General features: G+C 44.6%; 1 protein-coding gene across 8 annotated transcripts in view; it reads right to left on the bottom strand.

Moving 5' to 3' along the window:
* The window catches only part of LOC117310287 (neuroligin-4, X-linked-like), a 345,163-nt gene that overhangs the window by 301,862 nt on the left and 23,252 nt on the right, over positions 1-20,049 (bottom strand). For 4 of the 8 annotated variants that reach the window (XM_033849537.2, XM_033849535.2, XM_033849538.2 and 1 more), the window contains one exon: positions 4,547-4,633. The exons of 1 other annotated variant lie outside the window; for it this stretch is intronic. The gene's annotated coding sequence lies outside the window, so the exon portion shown is untranslated. Of the gene's footprint in view, positions 1-4,546; positions 4,634-8,135; positions 8,305-20,049 lie in introns of all 8 variants that reach the window. 3 more of the 8 variants (XM_033849539.2, XM_033849534.2, XM_033849541.2) reach the window with 1 other exon arrangement.

Genomic DNA, 20,049 nt, shown 5'->3' with positions numbered 1-20,049 from the left:
CACCGTGAACTACCCTCCCGACTCCCCGGAGAATCCGATCGTGGCCTTGAGCACGGATCAGCAAACTCACTGTGAAGGGTCAAGGGACGTAAAGGGTCAAGTGATGGCCAGGCCGTCTCTACTGCCGCCATTCAATTCCGGCACTGTTGTATACAAGGCGCTACTCCTAAAAACGGAGTCACCCACAGGCCACAGCTGGCTCACCTTAGCCGAGGTCATGTTCCATGGTCACGTACTCAAGACTGAGTTTATTGATCGCCTCCAAAAGCCAAACAAAATTAGCTTATGCATAAAAAAAAAACTTATAGGGACTTCCCCGGCGGTCCAACGGTTAAGGCTCCACGCTTGCACTGCAGGGGGTGAGGGTTTGATCCCTAATTGGGCAACTAAGAACCAGCATGCCACATGGCATGGCCAAAAAAAAAAACAATTATAAATAGTGTAAGATGATCCCTTTAATGATACATTTGCCCCTTTTTTCCAGTCTAACATATACCTTTTCGGCAGAAAGGAAGCATTAAACTAGGAAAAAAATAGGCAGTGTAGTATTGGTACGAGGTAATATTACGGGTTTGGATAATAGTTAAGAAGAAAAGGATCAAGGAGGCCCCCAAATAATTTCTATTTATATTAGTTTATTGTTATATTTGTAAAATATTTATATTATACATAATTATATATTACCTATATTATATTTATATATATATTTTTTTGCGGTACGCGGGCCTTTCACTGTTGTGGCCTCTCCCGTTGCGGAGCACAGGCTCCGGACGCGCAGGCTCAGCGCCCATGGCTCACGGGCCCAGCCGCTCCACGGCACGTGGGATCTTCCCGGACCGGGGCACAAACCTGTGTCCCCTGCATCGGCAGGCGGACTCTCAACCGCTGCACCACCAGGGAAGCCCTATACTATTTAACATTATTATTTTTAGCATTGTATTTAAGTCTATAACTCAGTTACTATACCAAATTGATTTACATAACTAATCTGTGTCCCTCGGAATCACAAAATGTTTTAATAAAAGATTCATTTGGACAATGTGTGTCCAGAACTAAGTAGCATATAAACAAACTCCCTCAATGTTCGAACGTATTAGCCCCTGGCATAACCCTGAATGTCAGGATCTTCAATAGACTAGCAAATTCAGTCCAAACATCAAATGCCAAACATCCAAATTCTGGTTCATCCCTCAATCCCTTCACTTAGAAATGAAAATCATGGTTCCAGGAGTGCCTTGAAAGGCATTGTTCTTGGTTGTCAGTTTCGAACTGAACTAAGCCATCTTTGGGAAAAAATTAAGGAATGTCTAACATCAGTTCACCAATAGCATCCCCGATGACCACGAAAATCCATTGCAAAGCATTTCCTTTAACAGGGTTACAAAACCAGAAAGGGTTCAGTCAGCGGTGTATGCAAAATTAGATCCAACGGGCATACGTTGAAACATTCAAGTATTCAGTAGGCTTAATGAATGCTTTCTGCTTCCTAGACAGATGTTTTTCTTCATTTATAACCACAAATTCTCCATAGTGAAAAGGGAATAAATGCATACATCTCTATTATTTAAACATGTCAGAAGCCTGACCATCGAAAACATGCTAATGAGCAACAAACCTGGATAACAACAGAAATGTCCTGATTCACAGGTCTTTGTGTTTCCCCACGGAACCCTGTACCCCTTGTAAGTGACAATCAGTCCAGTTAAAGAGTCACAGAGGGCCAGAAAAAGAAACGAAATTGAGTTATTTGTAGTGAGGTGGATGGACCTAGAGTCTGTCATACAGAGTGAAGTAAGTCAGAAAGAGAAAGACAAATACCATATGCTAACACATATGTATGAAATTTAAGAAAAAAAATGTCATGAAGAACCCAGGGGTAAGACAGGAATAAAGACACAGACCTACTAGAGAATGGAGTTGAGTATATGCGGAGAGGGAAGGGTGAGCTGGGACAAAGCGAGAGAGAGGCATGGACATATATACACTACCAAACGTAAGGTAGATAGCTAGTGGGAAGCAGCCGCATGGCACAGGGAGATCAGCTCGGTGCTTTGTGACCACCTAGAGGGGTGGGATAGGGAGGGTGGGAGGGAGATGCAAGAGGGAGGGGATATGGGGATAGATGTATATGTATAACTGATTCATTTTGTTATAAAGCAGAAACTAACACACCATTGTAAAGCAATTATACTCCAATAAAGATGAAAAAAAAAAAAAGAACCTAGGGGTAAGACAGGAATAAAGACACAGACCTACTAGAGAATGGACCTGAGGATATGGGGAGCGGGAAAAATAAAAAAAATAAAGAGTCACAGAGATTTTAGTTGTCACTTGGGGTCTTGAGGTTTCTGGGAAAGGAAAGCTCAAAGTTTTGTCTTTAGTTTTTCAGCGAAGCCATCCTTAGGAGACAATAAAGTTCCAAATAGCATCACCACTCATCAAGCCCAGCCCAGAACTGGCGCTCCAAAGGGCTGCCCTTACCAGAGACGCAGTCAGACTCTAGCACAGAAGCACAGCTGGAGAAACACCCAGTGCTTTCAGATGCAGAGTATGGACACCAAGGGGGGGAAAGCGGGGAGGGGGGTGGTGGTGGGATGAATTGGGAGGTTGGGATTGACATATATATGCTAATATGTATAAAATAGATAACTAGGGCTTCCCTGGTGGCGCAGTGGTTTGGAATCTGCCTGCCAATGCAGGGGACACGGGTTCGAGCCCTGGTCCGGGAAGATCCCACATGCCACGGAGCAACTAGGCCCGTGAGCCACAATTACTGAGCCTGCGCATCTGGACCCTGTGCTCTGCAGCAAGAGAGGCCGCGACAGTGAGAGGCCCGCGCACCACGATGAGGATTGGCCCCCGCTTGCCGCAACTAGAGAAAGGCCTCGCACAGAAACGAAGACCCAACACAGCCATAAATAAATAAAATAAAAATTAAAAAAAAAATAGATAACTAATGAGAACCTGCTGTATAAAAACTAAATTAATAAAATTAAAAAAAAAAACCAATAAGGAGTCTTCCCCAGTTCATAAGTTCTCATTTCCTTCCCCCTGTGGTGTGCTTTATATCACGTTCCCTTCGGGTTTCATAATCCAAGCTGTCATGTTCGGAGCTGTGCTGTCTACAGCTCTGAGTCTGATGTCAGACACGTTATGACCACTTCTCCTCAGAACCAGGATCGGCTGGTTACGTTACACTGACTGCTCCTTGCACGGCAGCTCCTGAAATGGTTACAATCGAGGCTGCATAGTAGGCTTGTTGCTCGAAAGGCTGGTGGTGCGACAAGAGAGACAAATACTTGGGCAACTTCGTGCCTTGGTTATACATTAATGCTCCTCTAGATTGAAAGAAGAAAATGACAATGAAAAACCAAAAAGGGGGTTTCGAAATTCAGAAGACAAAGGGATTGACATAATGTGCTCTTACGGATTGCTGAACTGTATATGCTCATCTGTTTCATCTTCCAAATTTGCATGGTAACCACAGAAAGCGGGACAGTAGTAGTCTTTCTTTATTCATTACAAATTACCTTTGGGGAAAAAAAACCTAGCACTTTTTTAATAGCAGGAAATAGGAAAAGGAGTTTGGAGATCTAGTTTTTAGAAATAGGAGTTCAATGAAGGACGTGACCTTGACAATCTTTTAGAATCCAGGAAAGGTGCAGAAGTTTGTCACAGAGTAAGAATAGGGAAATTAGGTGGTTAACTGTAAAGAGATACTCAAAAGCCACTGGTGGTCTAAATTCCGAAAAATGTTTAGAAGTTACGGCACTCAGAATGGTAAGAAAGTAGGTAAACAGCAAGTATTTAATCCATGTCATCATATAAATGGCTCAGCAGGGCTTGAATTGACAGCTGAGCCATGAAAAGTCTTTACCATTTACTTGAAATATATTAAAACACATCCTTTCTGAAATTTAAATGGGGGGAAAGGGTCCCAATTTTGACTTGTAAAATATCTTCATTAACGTACGCTCACACACATAGATCGTCAAAGTATTCTACCCATTTCCCCTTCCTTGGGCTGTGCTCTATTTCTGGCTTTCAGAGAAAGAGAAGGATCCCGTGGCCTCAGTGGGCCCGCAGCCTACATTAGAAGCACGTCTGATATTTTGGGTCGCACTCTTCAGGGGCTACACACAAAAGCGATAAAATGAAATGCTGAGGCCATTCAAAGGCCCCAGTGGCTTGAGAGGCTTACTGTAGAAGAAAGTGGGTTTTCAGTGGCCAGTAGGGATGAGGGTGAATTTCAGAAGGAGGGCTGACTTTCTTGTCGCATCAATGAGATATACTCTGCACTGTGGCTATTTGGAGAAACAAATAATTCTTATTCTAAATTCACAAAGCATGCCAGTACGTATACTCCCAATGAGCTTGAAATCTCTGCTTTGTACTTCGGTGAATTTCAAATACATTATTTTTAAAAAGAGAACAATTTTTACCACCAAAGGAATCTGAAAGCACTGCCAGGTTTGAATTAACCAGGCTGTAAACGCATCCACGAAATAAGCCAGCGGAGACCAATGATTATGTTTTTCATACTTACCATGACATTGTCTTTCTAAGAAGATGCTCTTAAAAATGCCACCGTGGAAATCCACTTGATTTCTTTTCCATCTCAGCACATTTTTCCCTGTAAAAATAAAACAGAGAGAGAAAGACAGAGACAGAGAGAGAGACAGACAGACAGAGAGAGAGACAGAGAGAGAGAAATACACTCAGTGAAAGAGCTGGCGCCATTGTTTCAAAACCCTTGTTACATTCCTTCTAAGCTTTCTTTTGGGTAATTATAAAAACTAGCTAGTAGTGTCATAAAGTAATTCTTAACTGATTCCCTAACAATCCAAGCAACTAGTCAAGAAAGGGCACCGACACAGTTATGGCAAACTGTAGATTCTATATCCAACCAGTTGAGTCCACAGGCAATTAGAGAATTCAGAATAAAGCGAGACAGCTGGAGGTCGCCAATCTACGTCTCACCTGCTTTCACCCGGCCACCATTAAGTTTTCGTCCAAGATGAATAATCAGTTTAGTCCGTGCCTACGTTCGATGTAGTTTATTTAAATTAAGAATTTAAAATCCCTGCACAATTTAATTTGCGAAAGCCGCTCACTGTGTTAGATGGTGTTTGTTTGCAAGAACTGATCCTCAGCCTGCAGAGACTTTTTTTTCCCCCCTTACAGCAGTGGGTCAGATGGACAAGATCCACGCTGCCTCGTTCTCTCGGCTCTCATCCGACAGAACGAGGCTCTAACTGACCAGTACTCATATTAGTACCAAGCACGTAAAGTCTTTGAGTTTCATGGCTAATGAGTCAGCCCATTATTAAGTTGTAGGAAGGTAGGGTCATAGTCTGATTATGGTTTTGATAGAACATGTAGTTACTATTTCATAAATACTGTGTTTTAAAAAATTTTTATTGGTGTGTATAGTTGCTTTACAATGTTGCGTTAGTTTCTGCTGTACAGCAAAGTGAATCAGCTATACGTATACCTCTATGCCCTCTCTTTTAGATTTCCTTCCCATTTAGGTCACCACAGAGCACTAAGTAGAGTTCCCTGTGCTCTACAGTAAATATTGTTGGTTAAAATACATCTGTGGAAATGACTTCACACGCACCCACAATCTTAACTGCATTCATTGTTCCTGACCCTTCTACAGCGGCGCAGGGTACGTAGCATAGCATGTATTTTGCATTTAGGAAAACTGATATTCAGACGTTAGCTCACACGACACGTTGAAGCCATAAGGCAGAGTCAGACCTACGTCTATCCTGCGTTCAAAGACCACACGCTTTTCACAGAATCAAGCCGCCTCCTCGTCCAAATAGAATCGGAATTGTTATAACAGGTAACATGTATATGGTGTGTCACCCTTTAACATACCGTTTTATACATGGACTCTCTACTTATATATTGATTTATTTGGCTACACAGCATGGCTTGCGGGATCGTAGTTCCCGGATCAAGGATGGCACCCAGGGCCCCCAGCAGTGAAAGCGCTGAGTCCTAACCACTGGACCGCCAGGTAATTCCCATACAGACTCTTTTTAATCTTCTCAGTGAGCACAAGAGCGAGCGTTATCTCCATTGTTTTAAAAAAGCGAAATCCGGGAGGTATTAGCGAACTGGCCAAGATCACACAGAGCTCTCAAGAGTGGGGTAGGGCTCAAAGCAGGTAGGTCGGCGATCAGCCCACGTCGTCTCAGGTGGAGCCACTAATATCTTTTCTCTTCCCCACGCTCAGTCCCCAGGCTGTGGGAATCTACACCTGACGCAGTTTTCATCAGGGACAAAAAGGTTATTTGGTATCAGGACCAAAGACAGCCTCACTGCATGAGTGATGCATACAGCAAACACGTAAATTAGCTATTCTAACACTGCATGATTAATATCCCAACTTCGAAATCGGCTCTGTTTCTGTTTCACTTCATCAGAGGTCATATTTGGTTCACACCCACAGGTAATTGTCAAATTCACAGCTGCAAAGTTAACTAGGTGTGTGTCAGGAGAGGTCTACAGAAATTAGCGAGTTATGTCTGGTAGATGACTCTTTTCTGCCTTGGGACAGTGTTGAGAAACATGTATTTGAATTATTATCTTAGGGTGAGTTTTCCTTTGCCTCTTGGCTTGCTGGATTTCGTGTATGTGGTTTTTAGGTGCACAAGGGAGAGAGAAACATTCAGTAACTAGTATGTGCATGAGTTTCCTTTTTTTTTTTTTTTTTTTTTTTTTGCAAATCTGATACTGATGGAACAAAATATTCACATCCTGTAGGGTTTAATTCACATGTCAGGAATGATTCCATCCACCCTGCTTGCCTATCTCACCAACTCCACTTCTCTCACTGGGCCCTGGTCACTACCATCAACCCAGATTCCGGAACCCAGCAGGACCCTAGGGGTCCTTCCCGGGACAGAGACCCCTCCCCCACATCTCCTGCTGCAGCTCCTCTCTGAAGTGCCTAGTGTATCTCATGCCTATTTCCTGAGTTTTTTCAGATGCTAAAAACCACCACATGGAAGAAATTAACTATCTGATGACCACTAGCACACAGCCCCCAGACCAACCGGCGCCCCTGTGACACTGCCCTGTGACCTCATCATCAACTAGTCGGAGAACTGTGCAGGAGCTGAACACACACACCCTGGGATGCCCCTCCCTCACCGGGCCTTTAAAAATGGGTTGCCAAAAGTTGTGGGTTTTTTGGAGAGAAGCCACCTGGCTCCTTTCATGGCCCTGCAGTAAACCTCTGTCTGCTCCAAACTCCGAAGTTTCGGTTTGTTTGGCCTCACTGTGCATAGGGCAGACGAATCTGTGTTTGGTAACAATTCTACTATTTTTCCTGCTATGCAAGGCGAAATACATTCTAATTTTTTTTTTATTATTATTTCTTCTCGAAGGATAGCCCCACATGTGTGAATTTACAACATAACATTCTCCCAGACGGCTTTTGCTAGTAGAAACCTCCAAACACCAAAGGGTCAGAGAAGGGCAATGACCATTTATTACGCCCGCCTATTACGGCATTTTGCTGCTCATGACTCTGTTATCTAAGCAGAACGCTGATCGCTAACATTGACCTATGTTCAAGTAATCACGTGTTCATTTTTCTCATTTGTTTTCTGCTACATGATTCATGGGGGTCCATGAGGTAATAATAAGCTTTGCTTCATGTATCGGAAGCTAAGTTATAAGATAGAGTCGTGTGGCTAATAAGATATTTCAAAGGTTAAAGGCTCCGTTCTCTAGATTAAAACACTATTGATGTTACCAGTAAATCTGGGCTGGATGACCTACTACAGAAGTCCTGAAGACAGATAAATATGATGACAGACAGCTGATTATTCGGAACTTAATAAGAAATTACATTTTATGATTTGTCTTCATGTGAAACTACACCCTACCGTATACAGACCATTTGTGAAGACTTACGCTATACTTAGTATGTTATCGACTCATCTATAAAAGCTTCTTGTAAAAACAAATATTGCCTGAGATGACAGATATTAAATACTCAAGGCAAACCAATATTTATGAGTTACCAATATATTAGCAAGCATTACCATAAATATCCTATGTTATTTTATTGGAATTTTACCATACAGAGAATACACTAGTCAAAGCATACAGACCTTTGGCGGAATATCGGACGTAGAAGCTAAGAATGATCTATTCCACGCTACGACAATGTTTCAAAGAAACCTCTCCGTATAAGTTCACCTTTACAACTAAAGACTTGGGGTTTCATAGAGACACTCACAGCCATTCCAATTCGCCCTGGGTAGGAGGTCAAACAGATACCTAGAACATAAGGTGAAAGTGTATAAATATTTTCATAAAGGAGGACACTGACGGAGTTAGGACTCTTCAATAGGTTACGAATATGATTTTATTCTCTGGTACCTAAATAATGTACAGTAAACTCTGTCTAGAAATCCTAAGATATTTCACTTCGCGAATGTGCGTTGAACACAGGCTGTGCACAAGGTATGAGGATAGAAAAGAAATTCCAGAGATGAATGTGGCACAGTCCTTGTTCTCAAGGAGCTTGCAGTCTCCTGGCGGAAAACGTCTTCAAGGCGAGGACTTAGATATAATTGCAGGAGCTCCGGTATCCAGAGATAAAGGAATAGAGAGGGCCATGCTCAGAAGAGGTAGCAGCTCTGGGAAACTCTTAGCATATGGCATGGAAGATGGCTTTGAAGGAGGAGAGAGAGGAGGCCCACGTTTGTCATGGGGAAAGAAGGAGATGGTAGCTACACTAGACTCTCCAGGGTCCTCACGAAGTCTGTGCCAGGATTACACCTAAGGGGTCCCAAGGTTTCGACAGCACTCATGACCAGGGTCTGCATCTAGCCCTGCACACACATACACGAAAATCTAAACTTCTTTTTAAAACCTAAAGATATTTCAGAGGTATTTTAACTTAAAAAAAAAAATAAAACTACTATCATTCATCATTTATTTAGTTGTCTTTTGAGTCACAATGACCTGCTAAGTTTCTAAAAGAAAAATGGGAGAAATAAGTTTAATTTTGATAGACGTTCTTGAGTAGCTAAAAAAATAAAATAAAATGCACGCTCAGATGGGAAGAGGACTTATCGGTAGGTTTTTAGCAGGGTTGTCCTGGATATGTCTAGAGTATATATAAATGTTCCAATTAATATAAATCACTTGAACTTGCACCCAAATTTATCTAACCCAGACTTTATCTTTCTCTCAAACAGAACAATCTTCCAAACCACATTCATTTTTGAGAAGATGCATATTTAATAAAACATCTGTTTTCTGTCTTGGATTTGCTCCCAATTTTATGCAATGCTCAAATTGTTTAATTTTTAGCATTAGGAAAATCCGGGGGGTGGAGAAAAACAGAGAAAAATTTTCCTCAGAAGTTAAAGTGAGTAACTGAAAATACAGATAATCAACTTTACACAGTTCTACTCCTCCCGAATCACCCCAGAATTCGGATGAACTCTCAAGAAATTCATTTCCTGTCCACGTTTCTAATTTTGATGCAAATCTTTACAACAAAATTAAAAAGTACTAATGTCATCATCCAGTGAACAGTGGAAACAAACAGCGCCACAGAGTATATTTACAGCTTTCATGTAAGACTTAACTAGTCAAAGTCCAAAATCCTGAACATTCCTAAAATGTATGCCTCGAAATTTTCTAGGCATGGACTAGAATGGGAAACTTTTCTATGACACTGTCTTTAAAAGAAAAAAATACAGAAAAAAAATGTGTACAAATTCTAGGGATGTGGATACTGGCGAAGATTTTAAAAGATAAATAGGCATTTAGAAACAAATCACGTACGTACGTTGAACGACCCATATATTTCAGTAAATCATGCTAGCCTATAACCAACCTGAACCATCAAGGAAGAGCCCATCTTCCCGTAGATGAAAGACCAGCTCCTCCGACCACAAACTGATTCAATAATCAAAGGTGTTCTCTCAGTCTCTCTGCCTTGGCTACATGTCTCAAAAAACTGTGATGCCTCGGGTGCTAACACTTGCTAACACGCAAGATTTGATATTCTCATTCCCTCAATGAATATTTATAGACTGCCTCACAACTGCTCATTTCTTCAACAAATACCCAATGAGTACCCCATCTAGGCTGGACTCATGAAACACACGTTTTAAGGAAAAGCCGAAAAACATTTAAACACACACCACGCGTGGTCAAAAAGGAAAAATGCAGTCGAGTGTGGGTGAGCACAGAGAAGGAAGTAAACAGCAGATGAAATAGGAAAAGGACAGAGCATGCAGCCCACTCGGAGTGGGAAGAGGGCAGGGGGAGTGGCACAGGCCGTGTCCTAATTTGCTTAGTTGGAAACCGAACGACAACTGGTAGACCAGCAGCGCAGTCGTCAGAGAACACTGCAGGGTGGAGCTTGCAGGTAGGTAGGAAGCTCATTCTGTGCAAAGCCAGACAGGTCACTGCAAGGAATCTGGAGTGAATGCTAAGCATAATAGGAAGCCATTCTTTGTGAAATATTTTAGGCTGACAAGGAGGAACATAAGGTCAAAGATAAATGATCTGAAAAGCCTGCCCCTAGTGGCTGTGTGCCTCTATTTTAAGGCACATTCGATGCTTCATTAACTTATTTTGCAAACATCTCTAGAGGCAGGTACTCTCGTATAACCCTCTTAACAGAGGAGAAAACAGAAACGTGAAAATATCAGCTACTGCAATTCACACAGCTAGGAAGTATCAGGTGGTCTGGCTCCTCTGGTGGAAACTGGTGAGTACCAGAGAGGACTGCCAATAATGCGTGTCAAAGTGAGTGAGTGGAGGGCTTCCCTGGTGGCGCAGTGGTTGAGAGTCCGCCTGCCGACGCAGAGGACAGAGGTTCGTGCCCCAGTCCGGGAGGATCCCATGTGCCGCGGAGCGGCCGGGCCCCTGAGCCATGGCCGCTGCGCCTGCGCGTCCGGAGCCTGTGCTCCGCAACGGGAGAGGCCACAACAGTGAGAGGCCCGTGTACCGCAAAAAAAAAAAAAAAAGTGAGTGAGTGGAACAGAATCGTGGCCCCATGTGATAGACAAAGGGTGGTTATGTGTGAAATAGTGGAAAATATACGTACAAGTCCTGCCCCCTGTTCTAGCACGGAGCTCCTAAGACCCTTGTAATTTCCCAAGTGACAAGAACACTAGCAGCATCTTTTGTTCTACTATTTGGTCTTTGCCTCTGGTTCCTGACTCAGAGCTCCTAAGTCCCTTGGAATTTCCTGGGCGACAGGAGTGTGTTTTGTTCTAATGAGATGACTCCTGGTGGGGTCCTGGGTGGCTTCAGGATGGGGGCTGAGCACCACGGAGTCCAAGCCATAGTGAGAAGCCCGGAACTTTCGGCCTCACCGTCCACACTCTGGACAGGGAGATGGGCTGCAGGCTGAGTCCATGATCGGTAAAGCCCACGTGACGAAGCGTCCATGAAAATCCCCAGAGTTCAGGGAGCTTCCTACTTGGGGAACACATCCCCACGCGGAGAGGCTGGTGCACCCCAACTCCGCGAGGACAGGAGCTCCTGCCGTCAGGCTCCTTCCACAGCTGGCTTTCTGGATCTCTTCATCTGGCCGTTCATCTGTATCCTGTGTCCTAGCCTTTATTATGAAATAACCGGGAAAGCGTTAAGGAAACGTTTCCCTGAGCGCCGTGAACTGTTCCAGCGAACGATGGAATCCAAGGAGGAAGTTATGAGACTCTCCGAGGTATAGCCAAGTGAGAGGAAAGTTGTGGGTAAGCTGGGGACCCACTGCCTGCACTTGGCTTCTGAAGTGTGGGTAGCGGGGGGCCATCCTGTGAGTCCTTCATCTGTGGAGTCTGTACGAACTCCATATTAGTGTCAGACTGAATTGAATCACAGGACACCCAGCTGGTGTCACAGAGAAGAGCTTGGTGTGCGGGGACCCGTGGGGGAGGGGGGAACACCACACGCATCTGTTGTCAGAAGTATTGTCGACTCTATGAGTAAAAGAATCTCAGGAGAGTTTTCCCCAAGCAGTATGGGAGAGGGGAATACAAGAGCAAAAGGTAGAGACGTGGCGGTCTCCGGGGTGGAAGGCACTGTTAACCAGGAGTAGGTCCAAACCTATGCGGGATGGTCTGGAAGCTGGAACTTAAGGAGCAACGTGAACTGAAGAACTCAGAAAAGCTAAGTAAAGGAATGGAGAGGCAGGAGAAGAAAGCCAGAGAGGAGAGTTCTGGAATGCAAGGAAGGATGAAGTCCCTTAGCGGAGGGTCAACGAACACATCAGAGGCTACAGAGAAACTCCAAGGAGGAAGAGGGCTTGTTGAGTGGTCAGCCCCTCCAGAGGGCAACTGATGGGGTCCAGGTGTGCTGTCTGAAAAGAAAGCAGAAGGGATGTGAGGGTAAATAAAGAAATGTTTCTTCTTAAGAGTCCCTTCAGGGCATATGTGTCAGGGCACCAACAGGATTTTGGAAAGACGATTAGAGCCGCTGAGAAGGTCTTGATAATGAAAATGTCAGACCAGTTTCAAAAGGAAAAGACTATCAAGAGAATAGGTAGGATTAGGGACTTTCCTGGGGGTCCAGTGGTTGACTCTGCACTTCCACTGCAGGGGGCGTGGGTTCGATCCCCGGTCAGGGAACTAAGATCCCACGTGCCGCAGAGCGTGGCCAAAAAAAAAAAAGAAAAAGAAAAAGAGAGAGGGAGAGAATAGGTAGGATTAAAAAATGATCATCTGGGACTTCCCTGGTGGCACAGTGGTTAAGAATCAGCCTGCCAATGCACGGGACACGAGTTCGAGCCCTGGTCCGGGAAGATCCCACACGGCACGGGGCAACTAAGCCCATGAGCCACAACTACTGAGCCTACGCTCTAGAGCCTGTAAGCTACAACGACTGAGCCCGCGCACCTAGAGCCCGTGCTCCGCAACAAGAGAAGCCACCGCAATGAGAAGCCCGCGCACCGCAACGAACAGTAGCCCCCGCTCGCTGCAACTAGAGAAAGCCCGCGTGCAGCAACGAAGACCCAACGCAGCCAAAAATAAATTTATTTAAAATAAATAAATAATGATTATCTTTTACAGTCTATCCATTTCATTCTAATCACCAAAAAACAGCACGTTCCCCATCAGTGTCATCGACGTGAGGATATTGCATCTGACAACGATGAGCTCCTCCTTGGCTTCGAGCCTTCTCTCTTCCCTTTGTTAAAGTACCTAAAATATCACCCCAACTTCCGACAGTTACTTCCTTGGCTTGTTCTCTGTCCAACAGGAGGCCAGGTCCCGTCAACACCATATTCCCAGCGCCTCTGGGGAATGTGAAAGCTTCTCCGCTTCCGCAGTGTCTGCCATCATTCCATCTTAATGTACATTATTAGCCTGATGTCTTCAATGTCTACCTACACTGCTCCCTGCCTCAATCATATTCACCAGCACCAAGGTGGCGTTCCATAAATGATTCCACGCTGCTGAAGCCCTGACAGGGCTCTCCACAGCCTACAGAAGAACATCCATTGGCTTGACCATTGGGTTCCACCACCTACAATGCTCTGATTTCAGTTTAATTGTCTGTACCCAACAACAGGCACTTGAAAGCGCGCTCAGCCCATCCCTGCACTCAACACTTGCTGCGTCCACGTGTTCACCCACTGTCCCCTTTGCCCTTCTGAAAAACTCCTCTCCATCCTCTGAGATGCAGCTCACAAGCTGTCTCCTTTGGAAAAGCTTTGGTGCTAGCCAAGCTCCCAAGGTGTATCAACACCCTCCCGTTGACCCCTTCCCCAATGTACCTGGTCTGGACTGTGTGACCGGTAGCATGCGGCAGAAGGGATAATGTGTCTTTTCCAAGGCCAAGGTATCAAAGACTACGGCGGGTCCTAGGATTCCTCTCAGCCACTCCGTCTTACCCTCCCTTCTCTCACTGCCCAGAAAGCCACTGCCAGTGCCGTGTGACCAGCCCTAAGGTGAGGTCCACAGGACAGCTAACTGAAGCCCTCTGCTGATGGTCACACACGTGAGGCTCTCTTATGCCTTCAAAGAACTGCATCCCTGGTCCGCAAGTGGACGGCAGCATCCTGAGAGGCCCTGCATCAGAACCACCCAGCTATGAACCTGTTGAATCCCTGACTTACAGAAAATGTATGAGATAAGACACACTGGCAGTCTGGGGTCATTCTTCAAGCGGCAATAGGCAAATACGGAACTGTCCTACGTGACACCAGTTTCCTAGTGGAAGATAAGATTCTATACTCCCAAGGTCTGTGTGCTTTCCCTTCTCACAGCATGTAGGATGTGCCTGCCTTGTGGTGTAGGTGTTTTCAAGGATTATTTTGTCTTCTCTACTAAGAACGTGATCTTGCTGGGATCAGGTCAGGGGTTGAATTTTATCAGTGTTTCTATGTTCTCTGGTATCTAGCACAGTGACCTTCTCCAAATAAGATGTGAACACATGGCTATCCGATGAATGAATGGATGGATGAATGAATGGTGAGAAATGAAAGGTGAGAAACTCTATTCAGTTTCTCACTCTCTGAAGGAGGAAGAGCTCCACACAGCCCAGAATGACCAGAACTTTAAGACAGAAAGTGCTCTCGGGTCCCTGCAACGGGAAACAATCACTGTCTTCAAGCTCCTCTACTGTATTGAATTACGAGCCAAGCATTTGGAGGCCACGGAGGAATAAATAACGTCTAGCCTCTGATGAGGTTTTATGGTGGTCATTATTAATCCTTACACCCCTCACGGTCCACAGCACACGGCAGACGTCCAATAAATATGCGTGGGCTTGAACGGTCCAGGGACCTGAGAACGTAAAGATAACCTGTAAATCCAGAGCGAGCCTGAATGCCAAAAGCCAACGAGGAGACCCAGAGATTTTAATGCCACCTTCCGAACAGGAAAGACCAACGTGGGAGGTGGCCGTCAAAAATCAAACAGGATGTCTGTGGACACGCAACCCGAAAGGACTGGAAGGCAGCGGTCCTCACCGTGTGACCCCTGCACCAGCAGCAGCAAGTTCACGTGGGAACATATTGGCTCCCACCTTTGATCTGGCGACTCGGAAACTCAGATGCGTGGATCGCAGGGGTCTGTGTTCAAGAAGCCTCCCAGGGGCTACTGGTGCTGAATTTGGAGAAACCCTGCATTCCATCATCTGCTCCAAAGGCAATAAAGATTTAAGACTTGAAGCCTTCTTCCAGGAATAATCTGAAATCAGATTAGGAAATGGATGGGAATTGATCCCCAGGCCACGGACCTAAGGACACAGCAATCAGGCAAAACCAGGAGACCAGAAGCCAACTCTTTCATCCACATCACTTAGGTTTTTTCAGCACCTGCTCTGAACCCTACCTGCTTCTGTCCCTCAAGTCTTCCCCTCTCCCACCATCCCTTCAAGACCCTCCCAGTTGGTGGTCTCAGTTCCTTCCGAAGACGTCCCGCGAACCAGACCTAAGGCAGCATCCCCCACCAGGGACCTTCCCGTTCTCCTGGCTCTGTACACACTGACTCTGCTACCTTCATTAGAGGAATGATGTCACCTGCACGTATGTCATCACCTGAGAAGCGTCATGCTCCTCCAACAGACCACGTTATCCGTGACGGAGCTGGTGTCTCCCTCTTACCTACCGACCACCACGGAAAGTCCAGAGCCTGCCAGGCATCAGACACTCAGTGCCCCGGGTATTAAACATACGATCGTGCTTCTAAAGGTTCTGACATTCATGCCCATTGGGAGGTTTTTAAAGCTCCCGTCCAGCCACTTTATAAAGGTCAAGAAATACCTCCTCGGGGAGAAGAGAAGAGAGGCCTGAATAACTGGACAGTATGTCACTCCGTGCACACAAGCAGGGGAAAGACAAAGTGCTTGCTCTCTCGCTTAGCTGTTTACAAAGCAAAGCTACAAGCGGAAGATATACTGAGGCAAACGGACGTGGGACCCTGTATTTCCCCAGCACCAGACACAGCGGAAAAAGAGGCGAAGACGAAATACGACGAATCGTCCCTCCCTCCAGTTTCAGTTTTAGTGCCATTTCGATTTTCTAACGTGAGTGCCACCCTATGCTTCACGATCCAGGCTTTGGACGGGTCACGTGTCACTCAGAGGTCCATCCCTCTGAATTCGCTTTATTTTTTTCCCTTTTATTTATTTATTTGCTCTGTATTTTTTAAATTTTATTTTATTGGAGTATACCTGATTTACAATGTGTGTTACTTTCAGGGGTACAGCGAAGTGAATCAGTTATACATAGACATGTATCTATTCTTTTTCAGATTCTGTTCTCCTATAGGTTATGACAGAGTATTGAGTAGAGTTCCCTGTGCTACACAGTAGGTCCTTATTAGTTATCTATTTTATACGGAGTAGTGTGTATATGCCAATATGCATTTGTTTTAAATGACACAATTCTGAGTTGCAAACCCCCTCCCCTCCCAGTTTGCCTCTGACGTTTCACCAGGTCACAAAGAAGTTTCCTGAGAAAACTCCCTGACGCCTGGGGGCTCTCTAATTATGGTGTAAAATGAGCTGTATTCACATCAAGAGGCTTAATTACAATGACCATGGCTCTCGATTCAGGTGGAATTCGAATGGCAAAGGACATGGAGATGGGCCCCACCCACTCACTTTACAGTTGAGGGGCAGGAACTTGTTTCCCTTCCAAGAACTGTGATTAAAAAAGGGGATCCCATGCTGTCTCAGCAGGTGTGATGCTGTGAGAGGATGCGGCAGCATCCTTAAAATCTGGATGAAATGGAGGTGATCGTGGGAGACAAGTATCCCCCCGCACCCAACCCCCCGACTGGAGGAATGTATCGGAGAGACAAGACCAGGCTGAAAATAGGCACAAAGCTGGCTGAGGGGTCTGCACTTCTCAGCTCTACCCCAACGGGCTGCGGCAGTTTGGATAAATCCTACAGAGAGCTTTGCATGCTGGTGTATGAGATTCCTCAGGCTGCTGTAACTAAGGGCCACAGGCTTGATGGTTTAAAACAACAGGAATTTATTCTAGAAGCCAGAAGTCCTAAATCAAGGTGTCCCAGGGTCTCCCGCCTTTTTGAAGGCTCCCGGGGAGGGTCCCTCCTGGTCTGTTCTAGATTCAGGTGGCTGCTGGCCATCCTTGGTGTTCCTTGGCATGTAGCTGGGTCCCTCCAGTCTCTGCTTCAGCGCTCACGTAGCCGTCTTCTCCCCCTGTGACCCTGCCTTCACTCTGGCTCCCACCACGCGTGCCTGTGTCCTCTCGCAGCAGTTTTCCCTCTTAAAGGACCCCAGTCGTATTGGATCAGAGCCCACTTCGACGACCTCATCTTCGTTACATCTGCAAAGACTGTACTTTCAAGCTCACATTCTGAGGTGCTCAGGGTTAGCAATGCATCACATCTCTTGGAGAAACACAGTTCAACCCACCATACTGGGTTTATTTGTAAAATGAGATGGTCGGGCTCATGAATTTTTGGCTTTAGTTTCTAAGTGTTAAACCTGAAAAGAAATTCATGAACACTGCTCTAGTTCTCTCTTTCTCTCTCCTCCTCTCCTTCCCTCCCTCCCTCCCTCCCTCCCTCCCCGCACCGCACCTCCCGCACACATTTTGAATTGTGGAATAGGAACACTCTGATGACTGGCTGGATGTATTTACCTTCAACCAGGTACTTACTGTATTTTTTATACAAAACCCACCTTCTACACGTTTGCATGAAGCCAGAATGTGTGCTCTCTGCAGAATTCACATCCACACATGTATCCACGAGAAATGTCAGGATAACTGTCACCAGATTGCACGTGGGAACCACATACGTACAGGCATCAAAAGCTCTTTGCAATAAGTGCATAATAAATTCACTTGTCCTTGTCTCGTTGTACTTTCCTGGAGCCCAGCTTCTTCACCTCTTTCCTTGTGGAGCAGACACTTATTTTAAGTCTGTTCCATTGATTAATTTGAACATGGTAGTAGACATGGCATCAACATCTCAACCATATAACCCAGTCTTAAAAATGCAGACAGGGAAAAGTAAAACATTTCTATTTAGGAACTATGAAATGAATACAATGAAATACTATTCATTGTAGCAAACATAAATACTGAAGAAATGTGTAAGGAAGAAAGAACAGCCTACATCTCCACAATCTAATTTTACAGAATCAAACTCTTAGTCATTAGTTAGGGTACCTCATCCATTCTTTCAGGAACAATCATGGAGTTGATATCAGCAGTTTAAATGAAGCAAGGCATCTGAATAAAAATCGCTGTTTTTGCATAATCCTTTTATCATAAAAAATGTAGACGGTGCTCATTTATTATTGAAATTTAAAACAATAATACAAAGCAACCTATTATGCAGTCATTTATGACAAATCTTACACTGCCTTCTTTGGGGTGAGTGATATTAACTCTGAGTCTCTAATGTTAACAATACATTTCTCAAAAACACAATCTTCCATACAAATCCATCCTGTATTCACTCATAGAATATTAACTCTTCTTATGTCGAAGGATCTAATTTTAATCCATCAATGCAACAGTTCAGAAAACATAACACCATTTTCAAGGAGTCTGAAATTCTCTGCACCGAACGTTTCTACCGTTTCCACTGATGTCAATAACTTCTCAATAACGGACAGCGCTCACCAACTTGTGCTCATCTATAGAACTGCAAATCACATTCCGGGCGTCAAGCGTTCACATACTGTCTCCCCATCTACTGAGCTTTCCAACTGCAATGCGATTTTGCCCAATTTTAGATAAGCTAGCTGCATTTATCTCGGCCCTTTGCTCTGAAAGATACCTATCGAGGATTTTTCTGTTCTTGTTTTCTGTTTTTATTTGCTCGAAAGCTCTCCCTTACATAAATCAATTCCGTCTTCCTCTGTGATAAAGTGCACGATAATCACTATCCCCAAACATCACCCTCATTACAGCCGACACAATTCACAAAGTCGACTCTGTATGAGAAAAGAGCTTCCAAAATAATACGGTTACTACCTCTCACGGGGAATAGTTTGCCCAAGTGTTCTGATCACACCCAGCACACATATGGGCTAACAGAATCCCAAAGACAATGAAATTCCCTGTGTAAAAACTCATTTTACAACAGAGGTCCTTCACTCTGATGCATTTTTACCCCCAGGGGACGGATGTGTCACTGACACCTCGAGGCTTGAGGGACACGACTAAGCATGTGACAAGGCACAGGCCAGCCACCTACAAAAACGAATTAGCCACCCCAGTATCAAGAGCACCCAGGTGCGTACATCTTTCATAAGAAAGGTGTATTCTGCCATATCTGAGTAAATCAAATCACATTTTAAATATCACACGGCACCTACTAGATGGCAAAATTCTCTAAAGCATCCTTCTGCAATAGACTCCAATGATCTTCTACCAACGGTGGTTTAACATCCCTAATCTATGTTATGGGAACTTGGGTTTATGAAGCGTGTGCGTGTGCGCACACACACACACACACACACACACACAAACGTACAAATATGTGTAGGGCATATCTTGCTGTTTCTGGCAAGACCATTTTTTAGAAAGGTTGATATGTCATTCATTTTATTTTGCTCTATAAGTTAAATATCTAGTATCATTTTTCTCAAATATGCAGTCTTTTACCGAAAGGGTCTATGCCATTGCGCTAAAGGATGAAATAAACTTAGAAACAAAGAGCACAACGGTAGTTGCCAGGGGCTGGGGGGTTGAGGAAGTGGGAAGATGGTGGTCAAAAGACACAAACTTCCAGTTAGAAGATGAATAAGTCCTGGGGTCTAACGTACGGCATGGTGGTTCTAGTTAACAATAATGTCTTAGACATTTGAAAACTGTTGAGAGTAGATCTTCAGTGTTCTCACCACAACAAAAGACGTGGTAATCATATAGCACGACCAGGGTGTTAGCTAATGCTAGGGCGGTAATTATTTTACAATATGTAAGTGTATCAGACCATCACATAGTACACCTTCCACTTACGTTATGTATCAATTATATCTCAATAAAACGGTGGGGGGAATAAGGATGAAACAAACCAAGAGTGATGCGAGACCATCTTGGTCAGACACCTGCGCCTAAACTGT

Source organism: Tursiops truncatus, chromosome X (assembly GCF_011762595.2).
Source record: "Tursiops truncatus isolate mTurTru1 chromosome X, mTurTru1.mat.Y, whole genome shotgun sequence".
Taxonomy (NCBI): domain Eukaryota; kingdom Metazoa; phylum Chordata; class Mammalia; order Artiodactyla; family Delphinidae; genus Tursiops; species Tursiops truncatus.
The sequence above is the reverse complement of the archived record's forward strand: the minus strand, read 5'-3'. Positions and strand labels throughout refer to the sequence as shown.